This window comes from Pipistrellus hanaki (assembly GCF_964339955.1).
Source record: "Pipistrellus hanaki genome assembly, chromosome: 5".
NCBI classification, from domain to species: domain Eukaryota; kingdom Metazoa; phylum Chordata; class Mammalia; order Chiroptera; family Vespertilionidae; genus Pipistrellus; species Pipistrellus hanaki.
The window spans coordinates 55,393,307-55,418,922 of NC_140507.1; the positions used below are offsets into that span (position 1 = coordinate 55,393,307).

The following is a 25,616-nucleotide window of genomic DNA, read 5'->3' on the forward strand; positions in this document are numbered from 1 at the left end:
TTACTTTGCATTCTTTGAACTTATAAATTTATGTCCCATCGTATTTTGAAACTTACCTAATACTGTCAGTGACTTAATTTAGCACAACTTTATCAGTCTTATTATTGAAATTATATTTTATGTTATTCTATAAACATTTATTAAATGCCTAACTGTTGTCAGCCGTGGACTAAACTTTGGTCAATACATGATTTTTGACATCATGGTCCAGTTGGAGGAACAGCCACTAATTCAATAACCAAAAGTGAAATTGGAATGGGTCAGTTGTTACAAAAAATATATATAATTAGAAAATAAGACTGTTTTAGATGAGATTGGAAGGGTAAGTGTCAACTGAACAAAGAAGGCAGGGGAGTGTGTCCCCAAATCAGGAAATCATGTGCAAACACCCATGATAACTAAGATTATAGTATGTATGAGACCTAGAGGCCCAGTGAAATTGAAGCAGAAGGAGCTGGGAAGGTGCAGTACAAGATGAAGCTGGGGAGATAGGGCAGGACCAGGCTGACTTGCATGGCTATACTGATGAGCTTTCTTTTTTATCCCAAGAACAATAAAGAATATTAATCGGGTTGGTGGCATGTTTGCATTGTCTTTGCATTTTTCAAAAGCTCATTCTGCAATATAGAGAATGAAGTAGGGTAAGAAGAGATGTGGGGAGCCCTGGCTGCAGCTTGGTTGGTTGGGCATCATCCTGTGCACTGAAAGGTTGCCAGTCAGAACACATGTCCGTGTTGCCACCTTTATCCCTAGTTGGGGCCATGCAGGAGGCAGCCAATGGATGTCTCACTCTTGCATCAGTGTTTCTCTCTTCTCCCCTCTCTCTCTAAAAAATCAATTAATTATATTAAAAAAAAACCACACACAACACAATAAATGTGGGGGAAATATTTAGGAGGCTATTTCAGTATCCCAGGAAAGAGATAATGGCATGGACTAGAATTCATGGGAGGTGTTGTTTGAGGAGAGAAAGAAGTACATGTGTGTGACATTGATGAAGGCAACTGTACAAAATTTAGTAATAAACTGAATATGGAATGAGAGAGAGAGGCGAAGCTAGCCTAGTACATTTCCAGCTAGCATAATTGGATGAATGGGCTACTATTATTAGACGTAAAGAACACTGGGACAAAGTGGGTGTGGGAGACTATAAGACAGATAATCAAATAATTTGCAGCTTCAAGAGTGGTCTAAGTTGAATGTGTGTATATACATATATATATATATATATATATATATATATATATATATATATATATATATATATATATTGCTCATGTATGACCAATGCTTAGTCCAGGGCTGGCAACAATAGACATTTAATAAATATTTGTGTCATTGAATCTGCAAGCATAAATTATTTTCCCAATAAGAAAATGTGAGAAACTGAGAAGGCCTAGAATGGAAGCTGCAAATTATAAACTTTTGTGGACTTCTAAAGGAGGCAAAGAAGGAGCAACTGGAGAGTTATAACAACTAAAACAAAGTTGTGAAGTAGATGTTTATAAAAGAGAGGGCTTTAAAAGGACAACTGAGGTCAGCAGTATAGGATGCTGCTGGGAGGTTAGATAAAAATAAAAAGCATTCATTTAATGATGTAAATGTTAGTATTGACCATTTCAAGAGCTATTTGGCACAGCCCAGAGAATAAGTGGTCAGTGAGAAAATGGAGACATTGGGTACAGATAATTCCTTTGAGAAAATTGGTGGTGAAAGAGAGAAAATATTATCTGGATGGGAATATAAGGTCAGTTTTATGTGTATTTTTTTTAATTGATATATAATTGACAATTAGTTTATGGTGTACAACAGATATTCTATATTTGTATATATTGTGAAATGGTCACCACAGTAAGTCTAGTTAGTATCCAACACATCACACATTAGTATCAATGTTTATTTCTTGTGCTAAGAACTTTTAAAATATACTCTCTTAGCAACTTTCAGATATCAATGTAATATTAGTATCTATAGATGAAGGAGTTTCTGAGAGTTTCTATTTTCTCTGTAAAGTAAAAGATGAAAATATTGTAGAATATGAGGGATTGAGAGATAGGGGGTCATCAAAAATTTGATGAGACTTGAAAAGTTTTGAGATGGTTGTGGTGAGTTGCAGAGAAGGTTTTCAGAGGGACAGAGTCAGGTTTACAGAAGGTATGTCTGGCATTTTTGAGTTTGGTAATCATTAATTTATGATGGAATCAATCTGACCTGTGCTGAAACTCTCTCAAGCCATGCTCTGCTGCTCTGGGGAAGTCTCAGATGTGCAGCAGTTTCACTTAGGTCAGTGGCTCTACCATCCAAGTGCAATGGAAAACAGAGAGGCATTAGATACTGTCATTAAAATAAAAACTGTAGATTATCAGCTTGATAGGAAAAGAATAAGAAAGTAGAGATGATGAAGGACTTTGATACCCAAAGGTATAGTTGGAATAAATGTGGATTTGGAAGTGCATTCATTGGAGATGATGGTAAATCCATGTTGTGACTCCGGGGTGGAGGGAGTGAGAAGAGCACTGGGGATGAGGGAACCATGGCGATGATGGATCATTAGGATAAATATTACCACTAGACAAATAAATAGCAAGCTCTGGGCCAGAAAAGAGCCCAGTGAGCCTGGTGCCAGTCTTCAAAGACAGACAAGTGAACAGGATGTCTGCAGACGTTAACAGTGAGGAGGTGGAAAGCATGATGGCATGGGCTTCAAAAAGAGATGCAACCAGATGGGATTTCGAATGGGGAGCAAGAAGAATGCCAGTTTCCCTTGAATATAAAGTTCATTGGATGGTGAGAAAATAGCCAGCATTGAAAACCTGGTGTCGCCGAAACCCGTTTGGCTCAGTGGATAGAGCATCGGCCTCCCGACTGAAAGGTTCGATTCTGATCAAGGGCATGTACCTTGGTTGCAAGCACAGCCCCAGTAGGAGGTGTGCTGGAGGCAGTTAATTAATGTTTCTAACTCTCTATCCCTCTCCCTTCCTCTCTGTAAAAAATCAATAAAATGTATATTTTTTAAAAAACAACAACAAAAACCTGGTGTCTTCAGAGGTAAACCTGGATTCAGTGAATATAGGGAGAGGACAGGCAGGGCTTTGCAGGTTTTGAGTGGCAAGTGAGGGGGGTGATGTGGAAAGATTTGTGAAGAGGGGGAGGAATTAAGAGCTGAGTTGGGAGCAAAGAAGGCCAGAAATATTCCAGTATATTAAGAACCGAATTTTCTGACAAAAAGTAAATATTAATCCTCATTTATTTAAAATGCAAATATTGTGGCATGCATAGCTTGTATCTGTCAAGATTCATAAAACATGGACAAAAGGATGTTATGCAGAATCCCACAGCGTCAACAAGATAGTCTTTTATTGTCTCTCCCTTTAAAAGGAAGCTGGTTAAAACATAATGATGAAACAAGAAGAAACCATTGAAATAATTGTAAATGAAGCAACCTAGAACAAAGTGAAAGAGCTGAGGAATGTTTTCATTGTAGGTGCCTCGGCAAGTGGTTCCCAAAAATTAGGTAAACTCTTGACAGGAAAGTCACCAAATCCTGACCAATATGTAACTTTTATTTTAATTCAACACAGTGTGTGCACTGTTTGGGTACTGTCCTATTAAACATTGCTGAATACAACAAATCATTGAATGTAGTTTACAATCGTGTATAACTAGCTTTTATTAAAGAGTAAAGGGATACAATGTAGGAACAATTATGCACCACAGAAAGATGTGCTTTCTGTAACATGTGATAGTTTGGTCAGGAGAACAACCAGGGCTGGAGGACAAAAGAATGGTATAATTGGAGAGACACTGTGTTGTTGTTGTGTGTGTTTTTGTAATTTAGAGTTATTTATATTGAAGACATGCCTAGTACTATTTTTCATCTTATGACTATTCCCAAAGTATTTTCACATTTGAAGCCATGCAACTAATGTAAAATTGCGGAGAAAAGTAATGGACAAAGCCAAAGCATGGTAGACCAGAGAGTGAATAGGTTTGTGATCAGAAAGACCCAAGTCATAGAAGCATGGAACAGACTGTTGAATCCCATAGGAAAGGTGAGGGTGGGTGGCTGGGTGGGAAGAGATCAACCAAAGAACTTGTATGCATATATGCGTAAGCCCTGGACACAGACAATAAGTATGATGAAGGTCTGAGGTGGGAGGTGAGGGCAGGCTAAAAGAGAGCAATGGGGTGGGGGGGAGTAGAAGGACATATAGAATACTTTCAACAATAAAGATTTTTTAAAAAAAGAAATACTCGAGTCATATTCTGTTTTTACCACTTAGTGGCAGTGGGCCTTGACCAGGTTAGCAAGGGCCTCTGACCCTCTGTTTCCTGGGAGCTTGGACGGAAGGGTTCAGTGAGATTATGTGGATAGTGTGTGACCAAGTGTGTGACACAGGAGCTGCTCGGTAACCTGTCACAGAGGTTGTGCAGTGTCATCTCTGGGCTTGGAACCCAGACTCTGGTTTCAGATCCCAACTCTGCTACTTACTAGCTGTGTAATTTGGACCAGTCTTTTTCCTGCAATTCAGTATTCCCTTCTGCAAATGGAGATCAGAACATTGCTTATCTGCTTATCTCAAAGGGTTGTTTTCAAAATTTAATGAACTTATGCCTTTTTGAAAACAACACGATACATATACGTACCTAACAAATTTTACTTGTAAAAATTGTATTAAAATTAATTAATTATGAAATAGTATTGAGTAATAAAAGTATTATTTACAGTTATGGCTTCCAGTCAAGAAGGAGAAAATATATGGGGTTAAGAGTTTTCATAGAGCCATATGTTATTTTTTTAAAATCACACTAAGGTATTATTTCACTCTTCTGATGTGGTCTGGATGCTTTTCTGAAGATCAGTGTAATTTATGGTAATGATCTGCCAAAAAGCACGTAAAACTATACGAGAAGTAATCTTCTGCTTATTGATCAGCCTCAGGTTTTATCCCCTTTTCTCCACCAGTTTTTCAATGCCTTCCCAGCAGTTTAGATGTAATTACAAACATCTGGTCCCACTGACATCTCCTTAGTTTCACAGTGTTATTGTTCAAGCTCCAGACATTTTTTTAGAAGTACCATTTCATTGTTCATTTAGTACAAATGAGGCAACTCTCAGTGTAATATAGTCGCTGTGAAATAAGTAATTTCTAGCAACCCATCGAGACAATGTTTACTACTTTGTTCTTGGTAAATACATGTGCATTTCCCTGAACAATATTACTTACAGATAGAATTTACTTTTTTTCCCAGCTGCAGATAGAAAAAATATAGAGTTGTGATGATTGAAAAAGATGTATGTTATTTTTATTGTTATTTGATTGATTCATTTCCCCACATTTCTGTGTGCATAGTTTCAACAAATTTTTCCATGAAGGAAAAACTAGTTACTTGACTGAATGACTCTTAGAATATTCTGGTATCTTATGTAATCTATGTAGAAAAGGCATTAAAATTATTAAAATTCTTGGAAAATTTAGATGGTACTATTTTTATTTTTATTTATTTATTTATTTATTTATTTATTTATTTTTACATTTTTGAACAAAAGGGCCTTACTATGTGAAACAATAAAAACACAAAAAGATCACTGTGGGGCCTGCAAAGAAATTGGGCACTGGGTCCTGGTATATGAGGGTTGGAGTCCCAGCACTTCCACCTGAGGACTGTGTAATCATCATTAAGATATTTGCTCTCTCTGAGTCTCTATATTATAGAGCTAATAATACTCATCAAGGTGTATTGTGAAGGTGCCATGCAATGCTATGGATTATGCAATGAGTACCTTTCATAACCCATAATTGGTGCTCTGTTACTTTTATTCCTTTCATTATCAATAAGAACATTTCACTTACAAATATGTATATACATGGTCCATTGGGAGTTTTTAAACTCTTAGCTTAAATGGAAAACTCATGAGAACAGGTTGTAATAGAAGCAAAATATCCAAAATTTTATTATTCTCATTTGATTCAAAAATATAAAAGGTTTTTATGTAAAATTTAAAGTAGAAATTTAACTTGAACTTTATCATAACAATATTTCCATTACTACTGTATTTTAGGTGAAACAAGCCAAAGGTATTTTGTTTATGTATGAATATATCTGGCTAGCAACCTTGGCCTTTTCATTCTCTTAACTTTTAAAAATGATGCTATTTTCTAGCATAGATCCACATACTCTAATTAAAAAAAACAGTAGAAAAGAACCTTCAAATTTTCAGATTTGTACAGATTTACTTGTTAAATAAATAATGAAATTCTCTAAAGAAATACTGACATTTATGGTAGTATAGAATTTTGAAATTATTTTAAACTTGTTTATATCATTTCAACATATCACGATTTAATATCTACTGGTAGTTTGTTTGTTTGTTTGTTTGTTTGTTTGTTTTTTACAGACAAGGGATCAACCAAAGGGCTGGTATGCATGCATGTAAGCCTAACCAATGGACACAGACACCAGGGGGGTAAGGGCATAAGTGGAGGGGACATTGGGGGGATAAGACACATATATAATATCTTAATAAGTGAAGAAAAAATAAAAGAAAAAGAAAACAAAAATAGAAAATAAGTAATTTGCCTAATGACACACATGAACATTTGAACCAGAATTAGATTCTAAGTTTTCTGACTTTAAGTTCTTCTTAATTCTTTTTATATCATACTGAAAAGTTTCTTTCCCCTAAATAATATGTAGTCAAAGCAAACAATTTTCTAATTTAGAGTTTTTTAAATATGTTACTTATTGGTTTCTAAGATGTGTGGTATTTGCAATTAATTTAGATTAATTTTTGATTAATTAATTAGATTTATTTTTTTACTAAAGCTGTTTAATTAAGTAATCAGGATCTTATACATATCAAAATTAAGTGAGTGAAAATAATTTTTATATTTAAATATGAACAGATGTAATGCTATTTTAATTTTGTTCATTAATCTCTTTTTAAAATTGCAGTGGGCTCCTGAAAGCTTTGTAGAAGTTGTATGCATGCAATATTCTAGTTTAGAATTCAGGTTGTGTCAGCAGTAATGCCTGCTGTGCAATGTCCTACAAAAATCTGAGAGCAGAATAATACTTTTATGAATCATGAGGCTTATTTACAGATGACCAATCAGGATAGTCAAATAGTTTAGCAGAATTGAAGTAAAATATCAACTAATCTGTAAAGAAACTGACAAAAGAGTCTAGGGATTCAAACATTGCTCTGGCTTATGAATAAATTTATTTGAGAATAAGATGTTAAATTTTACACCATCATGGAGATTATGGTCTTATGAATAATGTGCCTAAGAATTTCAAAGACCACCTAGACACTGTAAATCCAGGAAATAGTAGGCCAGAGGCAGAGATGGATTTGCCACTTTCATGCTGAGGTCCCAGAGAAGCAGTAAAACCTATTTATTTCTTTTTCAAGATTATTGTAATTTTTTCAAGATTTATTTGTAATTGGTATATAAAGAGCTACACATGATTACTATATGCAATTTGGTGAGTTTTGAGATATGTGTACATTCAAGTTACCATTACCACAGGTAAATACCTATCACATCCAAAAGTTTTCTTTTGGCTTTGTTTTTTCTTTTGTGTTTTTGGTGGTAAAAATAATTAACATAAGATCTGCCATCTTAATTTTTAAGTGCCCAATTGATATCTATAGGCACTTGGTTGTATAGCAGATCTCTGACACTTACTTATTTTGTATACCCAGAACCTGGTTGTATAGCAGATCTCTGACACTTACTTATTTTGTATACCCAGAACCTGGTTGTATAGCAGATCTCTGACACTTACTTATTTTGTATACCCAGAACCTGGTTGTATAGCAGATCTCTGACACTTACTTATTTTGTATACCCAGAACCTGGTTGTATAGCAGATCTCTGACACTTACTTATTTTGTATACCCAGAACCTGACTTTTTGGATGTAAGTTTTAATTTACTACTTTGTAAAAGAACATTAAAGGCAAAAGAAAAAGGAAAGAAAGAAAGAAAGAAAGAAAGAAAGAAAGAAAGAAAGAAAGAAAGAAAGAAAGAAAGAAGGAAGGAAAGGAAAGAAAGAAAGAAAGAAAGAAAGAAAGAAAGAAAGAAAGAAAGAAAGAAAGAAAGAAAGAAAGAAAGAAAGAAGGAAGGAAGGAAGGAAGGAAGGAAGGAAGGAAGGAAGGAAGGAAGGAAGGGAAGAGAAAGGAAAAAAGAGAAAAGGAAAAGAAAAGAAGAAAAAAAATCAGAGAGAAGTTCAAATATTTTGGGTATTCTTAAATTTATTCTGATTACTAATTTTTTAAAACACTATTGAGTCACAGCTTATGGGAAGCACCATTATCTTACTGAGCTAAGTATTGCTGAAGATCTTAGATGGGAGGCATCCTCAGATCTATTCACAGAACTTGCCCTTTATCCTCTTTTTGTACAACCTCAGCAGCCTCAATTTTCTACATTTTTTTTATGGAATCCATATTTTAAAAAAGCAATATGGATTCAGAGTTGACAATTTATTTATTTAGATTGACTTTAGAGAGAAACATCGATGTGAGAGAGACACATCAATTGGTTGCCTCCTGCAGGTGCCCTGACTGGTGCCAGGGATGGAACCTGCAACCCAGATACTTGCCCTTGTCCAGGAATTGACATTCCAATCACTGGGTCACTACAGCTAGGACTAGAGGTTGACTGGTTGATTTCCAGTCCCTTTATACTAGTCTTTGCCAGTTACATCTTCATGTTCAGGCATCCAACATGAAGTGTCTCTCAATCTGGTAGTTTTTGCTTAGAGCTTTTCAAATAGCACCATTTATTAGAAAACTTAACAAAGAAAATCTAAAGAAAGAAAAAGAGTAAGGCTTTGTAGAAGTTACTGAACTGGAAAATCTATATTGTTATTATTTCTATCACTCCATTATATAATACAAATCAATCCTTAATATTTTAAAATTATATTTTTATTTGGAAATATATTTTGACCAAAAGTTTATCACAACCTGTCATATGTATATCATATATGTGTGTTTGACTTTTATAGAAGTTATATGTACACACATCATAAAAGAGAAAAAAGAAATCAATTCTTTTGCACATAATAACTCCAGCAGATACTATTTGCCTCATGTAGTCCTGGCTTTCAGTATAAATTGTGACCTTTTCCTATGACTTATTCTGAAATCACATTGGACTTCATAATAGGAGAGAGTGAACCAAACAGCAATTTAACATTTTCAGTTCTTGAGGAAAATTTCTCTTGCCAAAGAGATGGGCAGAAATGGTTTCTATGACTAAAGTGCTATGTTGAAATAAACAGAAGTGTGAAATATTATGGATGTCATTATAAAATGCAAATATCACAGCAGAGTGAATTAGACATTGAGGGCTCAGATGGGTTTTCCATAAACCTATTACTTTGCAAAGATAAACAAACACTGGTAAAATGTTTTTCTTCATTCTCTTAGCCACTTTGCTTAACCCATAGCTATGTTAGTCTTACATAAATTATGATCCTCTTATAAAAATTTCCCAGAGGATATAGATTAATTGGAACTTACACATTTTTAAATTTAAAGTCATGTGTTAATTATCACTTACAGGATTAGGTTTGATAAAGTCAGAGAGGAACAATGAAATGAAAGATGGGGATCCATTGCAAAGGTGTAATAAGGGAAGGAGAAAGGTCAAAGGAGAAGAAAGGACCTGATATGTTTGGGATGAAGAGGTAAAGATGGTGCTGGGTTTTGAGATTTGAACTGTGTATGAAAATGGATGAGACAGTCTAATCCAACCTCTACCCAAGCAACATATCTCATTTCTTCCTTAAATATAGAGTGGATTTAAAATGTATTTCCTTGTGCCCTTCCTATTTCCAGATTTGAGGCTCACCCAAGTGTCAACAGTACTGTCTCTGACTCTGGAAAACACTTCTATTAACCACTGTTCAATTTCCATTGGAAAGATGTTTTAATTGATCCTTCAATTTAAATTTTCCTTTCTGCTCTATGTAGCATTTCAGATGCAGGCTGTGGAACTTCCACTAAAGTAGGTCAAGCAAACTGGGGCAGGAGTGCCAATTGTGTGCTTGAATCCGAAATGCTTATCTAGAAAAGCCAGGTAGTTACCATGGAGAAGCGGCGTTCCGGCCAGCATGTGATTAGTGGAATAGACATTTTATTTTATGTGAGCAGGAGCTGTTATTGGGTTTTGGTTAGCTGTGGTTTTTGTTGCAATTACATTACCTAGTTGGAAATAAATGAATGTCACTCAGTATCTGCATACAAATAATATATTTTTTCTCTCTCTCCAAATACTGTGTCACAAAATAGCACAACAGGAAGCCAGCAGTGCAGGAGACGTGTGCAGTACCAAAGAGAGGGAACTAAAGGGAAGCGCCTGATTTTTACTAAGATTACCCAGAAAGCCTGGCACTAATCACTTCAGAGTCCACTCTGTAATTCAGAAGCAAAAGTTTTAAAATTACTTTTAGAAAAACTAGGTTTCACATGTAACAATTTTAAAAGAAAAATAATAATGATCTGTTAGAGAAAATACAGAAAAGCATAAAGAAGCAAAAAATTACATGCAATTTCACTACTCAGAGTTAAAAAATATTAAATTTTGAGTATATCATCGCTTCTCGGCCTTTTGGCTAAGATCAAGTGAGTATATCTATTTTCAAAATTTGTTCTATATCTATATTTAATGTAGTTGAAATAATGGCACATGTAAAATATTATACTTCTCTTCTTTATAGTGAAACAACTATTTTTGTAACTTTACTATAAATTCTTTATTAGCATCATTTCAATAGCTAAATAATATTTATTAAATGGATATGTCACATTTTATAGCAATGTATTATAATATATTACTTCTGGTTTGTCACTTCTACAAACATATTTGGGTATAAGAATATTTTGGGTAATTTTGAAATATATTACTGATATAGAGTCCTGGAAATGAGGTTATGATAAATGGAATCAAGACTGTAAAAGCTGCTTGCAAAAAGTACTAAATTGCTTCCAAAGTAGCAATTTACATATCCATAATATGTGTTAATACACATTTTACATGCAAGTATGGCTATCTGTGCATGTATAAGTTATAACACACACACACACACACACACACACACACACAACATTTGACCAAAACCTGTAATTTATCTGGCATTTCTTTTTTACCTGTGATATATATTTAAATCTTTATTAGCCATTTATATGTTTTCTTATTATAAATTATCTTTTTATATATTTGACCCATTTTACTTCTAGGAATATTATTGCTATCCTTTATCAATTTATATAAGCATTTTGCATAGTACTATATGAAAGTTTTAGCAAATGATGCATTGTGTTTATTTTGTCCAATAGTTTTTTGTTTGTTTGCTTGTGATTTTTGACAAACTGAAGTTTCTACTGTTTATGTTTTTCCATTTCCCCTGGCATTTCTTTTGTATCATCTTCCATTTTTAAACTTAGGGGGAAAAATGTTTCTTATTTGTGAGGTATACCTTTTTGCTTTCTTGTAGATTTTATGTTATTAAAAACATTTAATTTCCTTAATCCAACCAGAATTTAGTTGGTTGAGCAATATTTCATTAGTCAGGAATTTTTTTTGTTATGAATGGTCACACTGTCTGGACTAAGGTGGGAAGGTTTATTTGTCAAAAAAATTGGGAAGAGAAACTTTGCACCTGGGATGAGAGTAGTTGGGACTAGACGTTGGAGTGCTTCTCCCATCTCTCCTGTCTGAATACTAGTTTCATCTTGGAGAAATGGCAACCAAATATTTATATCCTTACACCTTTGCCACCAGAGAGTAAGTCCCTCCTTGAGAAAGAATGTCAACTGTAACATTGTGGGTCATACATCTTCCCCAGTGGCCAGAGATGTCAGGGTACCAGCATTAGCCACTCCCCTTGAGCCACATGGCTGGAGCGGGAAGGGAGTAGTTGCCCCAAAAGGAGGTGCTGCAATTTATAGGAAAAGTGAAGGTGCTAGATGGATAAAAAAGGATTGGGGTTCTGAGGTGGAAGTGAGACTTCTTTCATTATTCTGTTTGAATTTGGTTTCCTGTTTGGAGTTTGTGGGGTTTCTAACCATGCTTTCATGCCTCCTACTCTTTCCACTCACCCAGAATGTAAAACCAACTGGGGGGGATGGGGGGGGAAGAACCTCAGACAGATGGCAAATAGTGCAATGAAATATCCATATTATAAAAGACCAGTGGCCATACGCCCAAACGACCAAATGACAGGCCACCAGGATGTGCATGGAGCACCTCTAGGTCCCTCTCCCTGGCCCGCTTGCAGTAGCTGGGTGGGACTTGCGGCTCCAGGGGCAGACAGGGCTCACGGCTTGCGCATGGTGGGTCTGGGCTTTTGCCAGTGTGGTGGGTCTGAATCTCATGCGGTTTCTCACTCTGGGCCTCCAGTTGCTTATAAAGTTGATTGGAGAAAACTAGCCTATTGCTCAACAATTGGGTTTTTAACATGTAACTGCTAAATTGAACTAATCCATCCATTCTATGGGCCTGCCCCTAGGAAAGGCATACCCCCCCCCCCCCAATTGATAAGCCTAGTCCATTGATGAGCAGAGAATCCAACTCTCCAAGGACAGGCATTTTCAAGTTTGGAAGGGACTTTTCCTGAGAAAGTGATAAAAATGAAGTGTCTTTGGAGAATAAGAAAATTTAAGAGTTTAGTGAAAGCAGAATCCTCAGAGTACTCCTCAAAATGGGGGTAGAGCATGTTGACAAGGTAAGAGAAACGTAAGGAAAGAGAGAGGCTTCTGTAGCTGAGGCTTGTGCTTGTGTTGATACTGTGACCTTTTAACAAATATTTTATTGACTTCAGAGAGGAAGGGCAAAGGAAAGAGAGGTAGAAACATCAATGATGAGAGAGCATCTTTGATCGACTGCCTCCTGCATCCCCCACACTGGAGATGGAGCCTGCAACCTATCATGTGCCCTGACCAGGAATTGAACTGCAATATCCTGGTTCATAGGTTGATGCTCAACCACTGAACCACACCAGCTGGGCAATACTGAGACCATTTAGATGCACAGTGATCATCATCAGACTGTCACTGCACAGTAACTATGTGATGGCATGGAAGTCAGTACTGCTTGAATTCTTAATGGAGTCATGTGCACCAATGATTTCAAACACGTGTCCTCGCCAACATAAAGAAAATATGGTGTCCTCACATGTTTATTTTTCAAATAGGAAGATCCAATTGCATGGAATTTTATCTTATGCGTTGTATTTATTGTTATCCCTACGAGATACAACACGTTCTATTTTCTCACAAGAGGGAGGAAAACAGTAACTTTTAATTATATCATTTACTTTGGTGATTTTGGCTTAATTTAACCGAACGTTTCATTATGATCTCTGATCTTTCCTTCTAGATATTTTCCTATTCTCTTAGTTTAGTATGTCAACGATACAGTGGCTTTCAAAGGTTGGTGTGCGTCATAATCCCTTGGACAGCTTGTTTAAACCACCTGCTGTCTCTGACTGACTGTGTCTGGGGTGGGACCTGAGAAGGGGTATCCCCATCGTTTCCAAGGTATTGCTGATGCTGCTGGTCTGAGAGCCACACTTAGAGAGCCTGTGCTGTCGAAAACTGATTGTGACACAAACATAGAGTTACTTGATGTTTATTTTTGAGGTATTTAAATGATTGGTCCTAAAGGGAACCATGTCTGCGGATGTTGGCTGCTTAAATGTGGAAATCTGTGGGATCCATGGTAGCACAGTTGTGTGAGTGAATGAAGATGTCTAGGCGCAGTGCTGCTGTAGTTCTACAGTAGTTCTTTAAACACGACATGCACTGTGATCTCAGTTTGACTCAAGAGATGCTTCTCAACTATTATTTCTTCTTAATCAAGAGTGCATTTGAAGCATTAACATGTCTAGAAAAGGAAGGGCGTACTGGAAAGAAATAAAAGCAACTGGCCATGTTGCATGTGTTAAGAACTATGCTTTATGAATCGGCTATTGTTCCAGCTGCAAAAATCGGAAATTTGATGCTTGGTTTACAAGTGATTACAAACAATTCTTTTAAGATAATGTATTTTTTAAAATTTTTATTAGTGGAAGAATAGATCCATATGGATTATTTTGCTAAGAATACACTTTTGACTTTGCAATTCAGATTAAGAACTGAATTTGCTTCCCATCCCCCCCAGCCCACATAGACTGTGACTAAAAAGAGAAATTTAGGGTTTATTCTCTATAAGCTCTGGGTAATAGATATATCTATTACCCAGAGCTTATAGAGTAATAAGATATTAAGTAATAAGTAATAGATATAGGTTTTCCCCCCCTTTCTTTATTTTAGATCAAAGCACAAACTTTTGTTTTCTCTCCAATTCACAAGCGACATGGTGATATTCTTTAAAGATTGCCAATGGAAGGAATGTAAAAGAAAGGCTTCTGAGAATGACAGTTACAGACGTTACAGTTTTACTACCTGGTGTTCTTTCCCATGAGTAATTCAGTTCACGTTAAAGGGATAGTCCACAGGATTTAAGAGGAAAATAATTGATTTCAGAGACACCATGAACTTCTCAGTTATTACCTATTTATTCCCTAATGTGAAAGTTGGCCTTGTTCCCTGGAGTTTAGAGAGGTTGAAAGCATGGTACCCAATGTCTTTCACCTGATGGAACATCTATGATGGTATTTTCATTTAAAAGGTTTGCAATTTCATCTTACAATGATTCTTTATGTAGACTCTGAAGACTTTATCTTTGAAAAATCAGTTTAAAAAGTAAAACATAATAATTATCGAACATCTCAATACCCAATCATACTTTGTTGTTTTTTGCTTCAAAGTAGTCAAAGGAAATTACACATATTTTATCATAGAATATAGCCTGGAATTATGTTAACATACCTGTTTATTGACACAAGTACTCTCTGTGTATAAGGCTATTGAGAGGAGGTTTTTTATTTGACTCTTAATGCTTATTAATTAGTATTTAAGGTATTACAAAGAGAAAAGACTCCCAAGAATTATATGTTGGGTACTTTCTTAAAATACAGTACCAGAAGAAAATGATGCTAAAGAGAAAAGGCAGCATACATACCAACAAAAAAAGTACTGTTTCACAGTTAATAATCACATATAATTTAAAATTTAGAATTAAAATAATGAAAATTCAAATAAGGACTATTAAATTTTTAGTTTAATTTTTCATCATAAAAGAATGAAATATGTTTGATACTTTACTTTAAGCTCTGAAGAGATATTACATGGTTGACAGAAAGTTCCTTTATCAGAATTTATTAAGAAACATCAAGTATTTGTAGGTGTGCACATTTGCTTTTTATTATCAGGTCTCAATTGATTTAAGCTTATCTATTTTTTTACTTGTTGGTTCACATTTGCTGATTTAGTGAGGAATTAAATACATTTAAATTATTTGGACTCTTTCAAATATTTTCTGACATTATGTTTACTTTTAGAAAGATACACTGAACATTTTTTATGCATACTAGAAAATGAAGATTGGAAATTGAAGAACATCCAGAGAAAATGCTTTGTCAGAATCCTCAGAAATTATTTATTATGAATCTCTTTGAAGAGACACTAAGATAAGTGCTGTCCTGTAGAACTTCCGTGATGATGAAAAAGCTTTTTCTGTATTCTCAAAAGAGTTAGCTGCTAGGCACATGTAGATACTGAACACATTCAATGTGGCTAGTACAAATGAGAAATGAAATATTTAATTGTATTTAATTTCCATTAATTTAAGTTTACCCACATATAAATGTTGCTTTGAATTGGACATGACAGTTTTAGACTTATAAAAACATCAAGTAGAGGTCCTCATGAAGACAGTAATACCCAGCAGAGCCATTGAGAAGATTAAATGTCCTCACATGATAACATGTGTAGATGGTGCCTGGTACATTCTAAGTGTTGTGCATTAGTAACTTTCTTTCCTGTCCCCCACATAGTTCAATACTTACTGTTTTTCCTAGAGTTTTGCTGACCTTTCTACTCCTTTTTATAGTTTTCTGTTCTTCTAAAATTCCCTCTCTCTCTCCCCCATCCTTTTTTAAAAAAAAAAAAAATGTTTTTATTTATTTTAGAGAGGAAGGGAGAAGGAGAGGGAGAGGGAGAGGGAGAGAGAGACATCAATGATGAGAATCATTGATCAGCTGCCTCTTGCATATCCCTCACTAGGGATCAAGCCAGTAATCCAGACATGTGCCCTGACCGGGAATCAACTGTGACCTCCTGGTTTATAGGTCCACACTCAACTACTGAGTCACATTGGCTGGGCCCCTTCTTTTTTAATTAAACATTCCATCCACTGATCTGTATTATCTTACCTCATTTCCTACCCTTTCACTCTCCCTTTATGATGAGAAAGGCCTCTCAGCAATTATTTACCTTTCCCAAATGCTCTATCCTGAGTGTAAATATGACCTGGGAATATGGGACTGAGTGCAGGGGAATAAAAGTCTGCCCTGAGAATGTTTATTACTCATAGAGCTAAGTGATCCAAAACCCCCTCAAAATGAGAGTCCAGTTTAAAATGATATGTTGGTAATGCTCTCTAAGTGCAAGTATATATCATCTCTTATAGAATCACCTTCAACAGGGGCCTCCAGGAACTTGTGAGTTAAAGTTATAAGAAACATGAGCTCAGAGTTTAAACTTTCAAGCACACACACACACATAAGCTCTCACTGGAATGCAAGTGAGAAAAAAAAGAGACAGAAATAGCACAATCAGACCCACAAAATTAAGATGTTGAAATAATCAGACACAGAATAGTAAATAACTGTGTATAATATTTTAAAAGAAGTAAAAGAGAAACTAGAAATTATCTCAAGCAGAAAAAAATTATTTAAGAGATCAACAGAATTAGAAAGCAATTGAAATTCTAAGAATAAAAATAATAAAGATTAAAATTTAAAAACTCACTAGGCAAATTAAGAAAGGTTAAATGTTGCTCATGTACATTAATAAACTGGAGTATCAAGCCAAATACTCAAGATGCAGCACCAAAAGTATAAGTTTAATTATAAAAAGATGTTAATCAAAAGTGGGAATGATGTGAAAATGTCTAACATATCTATCTTGAGGTCTAAAAGGAAATAAGAGAGAATGGGGATATGACGCTATATTAAGATATATTTAGTTGCAAAAACTGGTTTGACTCAATGGAAAGAGTGTCGGGCTGTGGACTGAGGGGTCCCAGGTTCCATTCTAGTCATGGGCATGTACATTGGTTTCAGGCACATCCCCAGTGGTGGGTGTGCAGGAGGCAGGTGGTCGATGTTTCTCTCTCATCGATGTTTCTAGCTTTCTATCCCTCTCCCTTCCTCTCTGTAAAAAATCAATAAAATATATTTGTTAAAAAAAGATATATTTGGCAACTTTGGGGATTGTTAAAAAAACACCAACTCCTGATCAAGAAGCCAAAATAACCTCAAATGAGCCTTAGCAGGTTTGGCTCCATGCGTAGGGCATCAGCCTGCAGACTGAGGGGTCTTGGGTTAGATTCTGGTCAAGAGCACATACCTCAGTTGTAGGCTTGGTCCCCAAACCAAGTAGGGGTGTGTGCAATACGCAACCAGTCCATGTGTCTCTCTTGCATCAATGTTTCTTTCTCTGACTTGTCCCCTCCCTTCCATTATCTCTCTTAAAAAAAAATCAATGGAAAAAATATCCTTGGATGAGGATTGAAAAAACACACATCTCAAATGAAATAAACCACACACACACACACACACACACACACACACACACACACACACCATATTATACTGAAGGTGCATAACACCAATGATAGAAAGATCTTCAAAGATATTTAAAGAGAAAAGATAAATCATTTGTAAAGTACAACAGACTACCTGATAACAAGAATGGAAGCCTGGAGGCCGTGGAAAAATATCCCCAATATATCAGGAGAAAAAAATCCCAAACAGAGAACTCAGCATAAAATACATCTGAAGAAAAGAGATGAAATACAAAAAAAGAAATAAAACATGAGATTTTTACCAGTGTGTGCTACCTACAGACCATTATGAAAAACAATCTAAGTTATTCCTCTGACAATTAGAAAATAATTTAATATAGAAAGTCTGAGCTATTAGAGGGAAACATGAGTAAAAAGTAAAATAGTGATATCAGTACCTAGTTTGTGGGTTACAAATAAGTAGATCCAATATATTAGACCAAACCAGCATGAAAGTTGTGAGATGTGATCAGAGGCATGGTCAAGCTACACTGTATTTAGGAGGAAGGCAAATATATTGTTATACTTCATACTTTATTAAGTAGGAAGGTTAAAATCTACATAACTATTTAAAAATAAGCATAAAAATATAACTGCCAAGAATTGTGAAATAAAGAGACAAAAAGAGGGAGGAATAATCCAAAAATTCTAGAAAAATATAAAAGAGAAAAGATGGCCATAAATTCAAAATATCACAACAGATATAAATGAAATATACTCACTAATTAAGATAAATATTATAAAATTATACTTAAAAATAAATATAGCAATGTGAAATTTTTAAAAACCTGTACCTAAAACTTAAGGACACAGAAAAATGAAAAGGCAAAAGAAAGAAAGAAGTATGTAAAGCAAATACTACATATTTACCCCGCCCCTGCCACTGGTCTAACAAAATGAAACCCAATACTGATGTTTTTGCTAGAGATAAAACCTGACTGACTACACACACTGATAAAAGTTTCAGTTTCCCAGGAGAATATGAAAATTACAAATTCATTGCCTTAAATATCCTTCAAACTTTGACAGAATTACATGGAATAACTGATAAGCCCCATCATGATGGAAAAAGATTAACACATTTTCATCAATAAATGATAGACCAAGAAAAAAAAACCTTCAATTTCAAAAGCCCCAAGCAACATAATGTGAACTTATAACAAAATTGCATTTATATACAAGTAAAATTTTAGTTTACAAATGGCATTAAATTGCCTGGGAATTAATCCAACCAAAAATGCACATTTATGCATCAAAATTTTTACTGAAAGAAGACTAAATAAATGTGATTGGATTAGAAACATCAATTTCACAAATTGACATTTTATGAATTTGATTTGTAGATACAGTTCAAATCCAACCAACAGAGAATTTCAAGAAAATTGATAAAATTAGTCCAAAATGTACATAGGAGAAAATCAGTAAGGAATAGCCTAGACAGGTTGGAAAAGAAGAATACAATGGTGGACAGTATTTACAGTACTGATTAAGGATGTTGTATTTCTTAATTTGATTCCCTTAAAAATGTTTCATTATTTTTAACCCCACATTATTTTATATAAATTTAGTATTTATGTGGTCTATTTTACAATACATTTTAAAAAACTCATTATAATTCTGAGTCTTAGCTCCATACAATCAAAAAAACTAAAAACTAGGATATTTTACTAAAATATATAAGAAACTCTTACTACTTGTCATCCACTTTTTAAAGCTAAAAATTAAAATATGTTCATATTCTAATATGAATATAATACATCTTTAATTTAGAAAATATGTCAAATATACAGGAGTGAATAAAAATCATCATGACTCTTACCCTTCCATGTAAGCATTATGAATGTCATTATATACTCTAGTCTTTTCCTCTGATAACGTGTGCATCTATTTGTGAAATTTTACAGAAATTACTGCTCTTTTGTGTATCCATTTGTTATGCTTTTTAATTTGCCATTACAAACTTGTTATTCGATATGTTAGGGATTTTGCAAAACTATACCTTTTATTTGAAAAGATATCATTGAAACTGACATCCTTGATCAAGCAATTCTTCTCACAAATAGCAATTTTTTTAGAAACTAAAACTTGAAAGTGCATGCAGCAAAGAGAGATTATATAGCTCGAAAGATGCATAATATGTAGGGATTATATATTTTCAGTAATCAATAAGAAAGAGAAAGATGGAGAAAATACATGTCAGACACTAATTCAGTCTGAACCATCAGTGCGCCACCACAGCTGCTGCTGCTGTTTGTTAGTTGCTAAAATCGAGTATGAAGGGCTTCCTTCCAGCCTCAGAGAGGCTGTTTCCAATGGTTTGCATATATGACATGTTCATTTCAATTATCGATAGAGAAGTTGTAGTATTGAGCTTAATAGTATGACCAAACACTCTCTAAACTGTTCTTTAAAAATCAAATTTATCTTTAAAGCTAATCAAATATCCTGAGTAATGTTTCAAGGGAGAGGAGGGGGAACCTTCGGAAAGGTTGAGAAGGTCCCTATCTTCTCCTCTGGCTAAGTCAGGGAGAATTACAGGCCTTGGGCTGGATCTGGCCTCCAGCAAGTGATTGTAGAAGTTTACCAATGACAGACAACATCACTTGAGACTTCTCTAAATGCTGGGTAAGTCTGTGAAATATCTCCCTGTTTCTAACTAGAGAAACTAGTAGGATGTTTGTTTTGCCCTGGCAACTTACATCTCTAGATTGAGATGTTAGTTTTGCCTGTTTAGTTCTACTTTTTATTTTACTATTATTTTTAAAATATATTTTTATTGATGTTTTACAGAGAGGAAGGAAGAGAAACAGAGAGTTAGAAATATCGAGAGAGAGAATCATAGATCAGCTGCCTCTTGCATGCCCCTTACTGGGAATGTGCCCTCAACCAAGGTACATGCCCTTGACTAGAAATGAACTTGGGACCCTTCAGTCCGCAGGCTGTCATTCTATCCACTGAGCCAAATCAGTTTCAGCTAGTTCTACTTTTTATATAGGGATCAAATTCTTTTTTTACTGCCTATTAAATGGAAGGGGAAAAAAAAGTGGGTGTGCATGCAAAGGGAGAACAGCCAAAATTCACTTAGCATCTGCTGCATGTCAGTCATTGAATGAGTTGTTGATGTACACCATTGCACACGGTTCTCCCAGGACTCTGGGAGGGAGTTCTCATTATTGAGAGGAGACTTAGAGAAATTTCAGTACCATGCTTCGCTAGTCCATGAAAGAAACATCCAAACCTGTAAGAAATTGTATGAGTTTATTTGAGCCAAATTGATGACAATTGCCTGAAAGCAAAAACTCAAAGGATTGAGAAAATGATCCAGAGAATGACAGATGTGTACCTTATTTTACACATAAGAATCAAAGGAGAAGACTTAGAGGGGTGACATGAAATCCATTGGTAACAGATTAGGGAGGTGGGAGAAAGCAAAAGAGGTAAATCTTTGGGATTGGATAAAAAATAAAAGGAACAGACACATACTTTTTGTAATAAGTGGGTACAGGATAGTGAACCCACTGTAACAATAACACTGTAACAATAACAACAAGGGGTTCTGTGATTTTCTGCTCTGGTGGGAGATTGTGCCCTGAGGGGTCTGGACAAAAGAAATCACCCTGACACTCCACAGGTATGTTATGGATAGAGGCAAAGAGACAATGGACAGGCTCAGTTAAGGTAAAGATTGACCTTTGTAAGGATGATGTAGGCCTAAGACAAGACTACCTGCCATGACCCACTTGTAGTTAGGAAGTGTTAATTTCAGACCATCCTATGAGGTTACTTTAGGTCTCTGAGTTTGTAAGGCCCCCCTTGTAGGCCTCCATGAGCTTGTGAGGTTTAGTAGGTAGGCTCTTTTTAGTCCACATGCTTAAGGTCAAATAGTTAAGAAGCAATAGAACCAGGGTCTATCAAGGCTGGGTACTCTGAATCCCTAGGTTGTTGCTTTTCTCACCACTCCACTCTTCCTCATGCTTTCTCCCTGGGTTCCTAGTCTAACTCTCCCCTGAAACTGACAACAACCACTTTGTGAAACACAAGTACATTGCAATATACTTTAAAAAAAAATGTTGTCATTAGTGTTTAATTCCATATATAGAAATCAGTATCTAAATCAGGACTGACTGATTATGTTTTGCTTTTCAGTTAAAATAGTTATTCAAATGTTTTAAATGCATTCCCTGTGCATTAGAAGATGATAGCAATTAAGTCATTGGTATTTAGCTATACATATGATGGAAATTAGTTATGTCACTAGGAAAGAAATAAACCTATATTTCAAAGGAAATTTACAGATATAGAATGTGAAATATGCATTGCAAATATTAGATTGTAAAGATCAGCAAGCATTTGTTGAAAATAAAAGGTATCTGTGTTGGATAATATTTTCAATATATATCTGTCATTCACAAGAGCAAAAGAACAAACATGAGTTATATTTATAAGCCATTAAAGTAAATTTAAACAGGGCATTCAATTCTTAGTAGAATCAAAATAGTCTGCTTATTAAAAATTGAATATCAATTTCTTTACATTTTTGTTTTAGAGATCTTTTTCTCTAATAAAAGAATATGAACATGGCTATAAAGGGAAAAATTTTTTTGTTATAGACATTAGGAGGTATTTAAATAGTCTGGTTGTAATTATATGCTGTTGATGTAAAAGCATTTGTCACAATTGCAGTAATGAAACTGAAAAATCTGTTCATCGATTCTATCTTTATAAAACTGGAAGTGAGAAGAATTATTTGACATAAGGAAAAAGGTGACATCCTTGTTTAAGCACCATGTCCATTTTTTTGCCCTCTTTATTCCTAGGAAGAAAAGGTCTTAGGAACAGTTGTTGTTTGGGCAGGTAAGCATTTGAAAGCAAAAAGATTTCTTAGAATAAAATGGGCAAAAGGCTGGTAGGAAGCTATTATGGACTAGTGGACTATGAAAGTAGAATTGCTCAGAAAGAATACCTACCAGAAATTTAGGAGTTATGGCACAGAGAAGTAGAGCAGCCTGGAGTAGAGTAATTGTTAAGACACTAGAAACCTAACCTGCTCATTGGAAACAAATTGAAGAAGCAAGATCAAGCTGGAGAAGTTATGTTGGTTCAAATGAACCAGAGAGAGATGCCTGGGTGAACAGATCTGCTTTGTAAAGGGGAGGGGAACTCTCAAGGAGCCAGGGTGTCTCAACTCTCATTCTGCAGCCTTGTAATATCCACCTTTTATCAATCAGAGGTGGTGTTTGAAGTGGTATGATGTCATATTCTAGCATAGAAACAATTTTGATTGACATATTATTTTAAAAACTTCATATAAATATGTATAATTTCCAGAGCACACACAAAAATAATAAGATTTTACGAGTCTTGTATGTAAAAACCTTCAAATGAAACTGTAACTCTCAAAATAACTTCACTGATATTCTTTTGAATTTCCATAATACTTTATATGGGATGGTTTTTGCATGAGATTATGATAGGAACCCATCTGTAATGGAATAAATGTAATGGTAATCATATAGCAGGTATATTGATGACTCTATAGCCACCTACATGTCCTAAGTATCTAAGGCAGAGGTCATTTATTTTCAACCAGAGGAAGGAAACATGCTCACATATGCCTTAACTCAGCTAGCCAGTAAACATGCTCCTACATATTATTTTCATTACTGTGCCTTTAAAACTCTTGGGGTGCTGTGGTTTTTACATTCTCATTCTAAACTCATTGTTGGACTAGCCTCCCTATGTTAAATCAGCGAGTCAATTATTGGGTGATTTTCTCACTTCTTTTTCAAATATATAGTAAAGGAAACAAAAAACATGGTAAGTACAGTCATTGCTAGCAGGTGTTAGAGACTCTTCCTGACATGAATACTCACTCCATAAAAACAGTTATTGTTTCCTAACTTCCCCTAACTTCTCTAGCAGCTATGGGAATTCTATTTTTAATGCTCATGCTATTGCTGAAAATGCAGATCCACTCATCCTCTCATTTCTTGTTCTACTGCTGCCTGAGAAGACACTCTCTTATCCCCAGCCCCAGGCTTTTGCTTTAGTTTGGGACTATCTGTACTATTAGAAGATGAACATTTTTGAATAATCTCACCATCTCAGAATCCTTAATTTAATCACAAGTGCAAAATTCTTTTTGCCACATATGGTGACATACTTATAGGCACAGGGGATTTGGGTATGGGTATTTTTAGGAGGAATTATTTTACCTGTCACCGTGACTTTTCTTTCTATGACATTCATTAAATTTGGAGCAAACTTGTTACTTTTAATTATTTAACTGGTTCTGTGAGAATATATTAGCTATTATTTGCCAATTATCCTAACAGTTTAAAGAAACAGGCTCTTATTCTTCAATTAATAGTCACTAACAACAATGGAATATTATTCTCCCACTTATTCTACATTGTGTTTTATAAGATTATTCCTTTTTTATTTTTATAACAAAGGAAGAACAGTGATTTTCAAAATTTTGTTTTGGTTCTGGTTGAATGAGAAATAACAAACATAATTTTAGATCAGTATTTAGAAAGTCTCCTTAATTGTGAGTAGCCAGGTATGAAATACGAGCTCCTTTAGAAAAAAATGCCTGTGACACACTTTGAAATCAGAGCAAGCTATGGAAATGGACAAGTAAATTGTAGATTCCTGTATGAGAAATGGCGGGGGGGGGCGTTTCAGATTATGAATTAGTATAGTTGGGCAACATTTATGTCCCCTTTCCTATGTGAAAATGGAGAACCACAAGTTGGAGTACTTAATTTTTAATCACATTACATTCTAATATCTGTGATTCTGCTTTCTTGTACTACAAGACCTAAAACTCAATGCAAGTCAAATGTCTCTAGACCCTTTTTAGAAATTTTTAAATTATTCCTCTAGCTTTGACATAGTGTAGCTATGAACATACTTCATTCTGCAGTCAATATCTTGGCTGATACAAAAGGTTATTGATCGAGAGCAGGCAGTGTTTTATAAGAATGAGGTTGAGAGGCCTACAAATCAGATAGGATGTGGGATTTGCATGTCTCAGACAAGTGGGAAACATATGAATCAATATTATTTAGAGTGGGATATATATTTGTGAGAATCACATATTTTCTATCCAAAGTTATTATTTGGGGGGGAAAAACCTCATTTGGAAATGATTAGATGAACATATCTATCTCTTGCTTTCTGAACATTTACAATTACTTAATGATTGCTGAGATATCAGCAGTCCCTCTAAAATAGCACTGTCTCCTAGTTCTTATTTTTCCAGAAATGAACATTGTTATATACTTGGAGGAAAGATCATCCTTACAATAAGCCAAACAACAAGCCAAACACCAATCATTTGTCAATGGCAAAGGTAGAAACTGCCCTAGCAGCTGAGTTTTCAACTGTGACTAGGCAGAATTGTCCCCTGGCTCCACAATACACGCTCTTGCAGCTCAGTAAAGACCCGCATTCAGGCCCCAGGCCAGGGCGAGTGGTGGGAAAGCCAGGCACCCAAGGTACAAAACCGAAGGAAGCACTGGCTCTCAGGTGCTTACCCTGCATGTGCATGACTCTGAGAGTGAGTGCCCCTTACATTTACACCCTTCTTTCCTGGTCTCCCCCTACTCTCTGCCTTGGTTCTGTCCTTTAAATATGTCCCCTAAGACTGTTTCAGAGGTTCTGTAAGATAAGTAGGAGATGTGTCTAGAGTTGTCAGCAGACACAGTGTGTTTACTGGGTATGGCAGTGAGACAGGTGTTTCATAGTAGAGGTAATGTGATCCTGGTTCTATAGTCCACCTGTGAGGCCATTTTATGGTGTAGTCCTGAAAGCTGCCTTAAAAAGTTTACCTAAGGTCAGGGATTCTCTCCTTTTCGAGGAT

The 25,616-nt window shown here is 35.3% G+C and overlaps 1 protein-coding gene across 1 annotated transcript in view; it reads left to right on the forward strand.

Annotated features, from left to right (window-relative positions):
* The window catches only part of MARCHF1 (membrane associated ring-CH-type finger 1), a 338,533-nt gene that overhangs the window by 124,991 nt on the left and 187,926 nt on the right, over positions 1–25,616 (forward strand).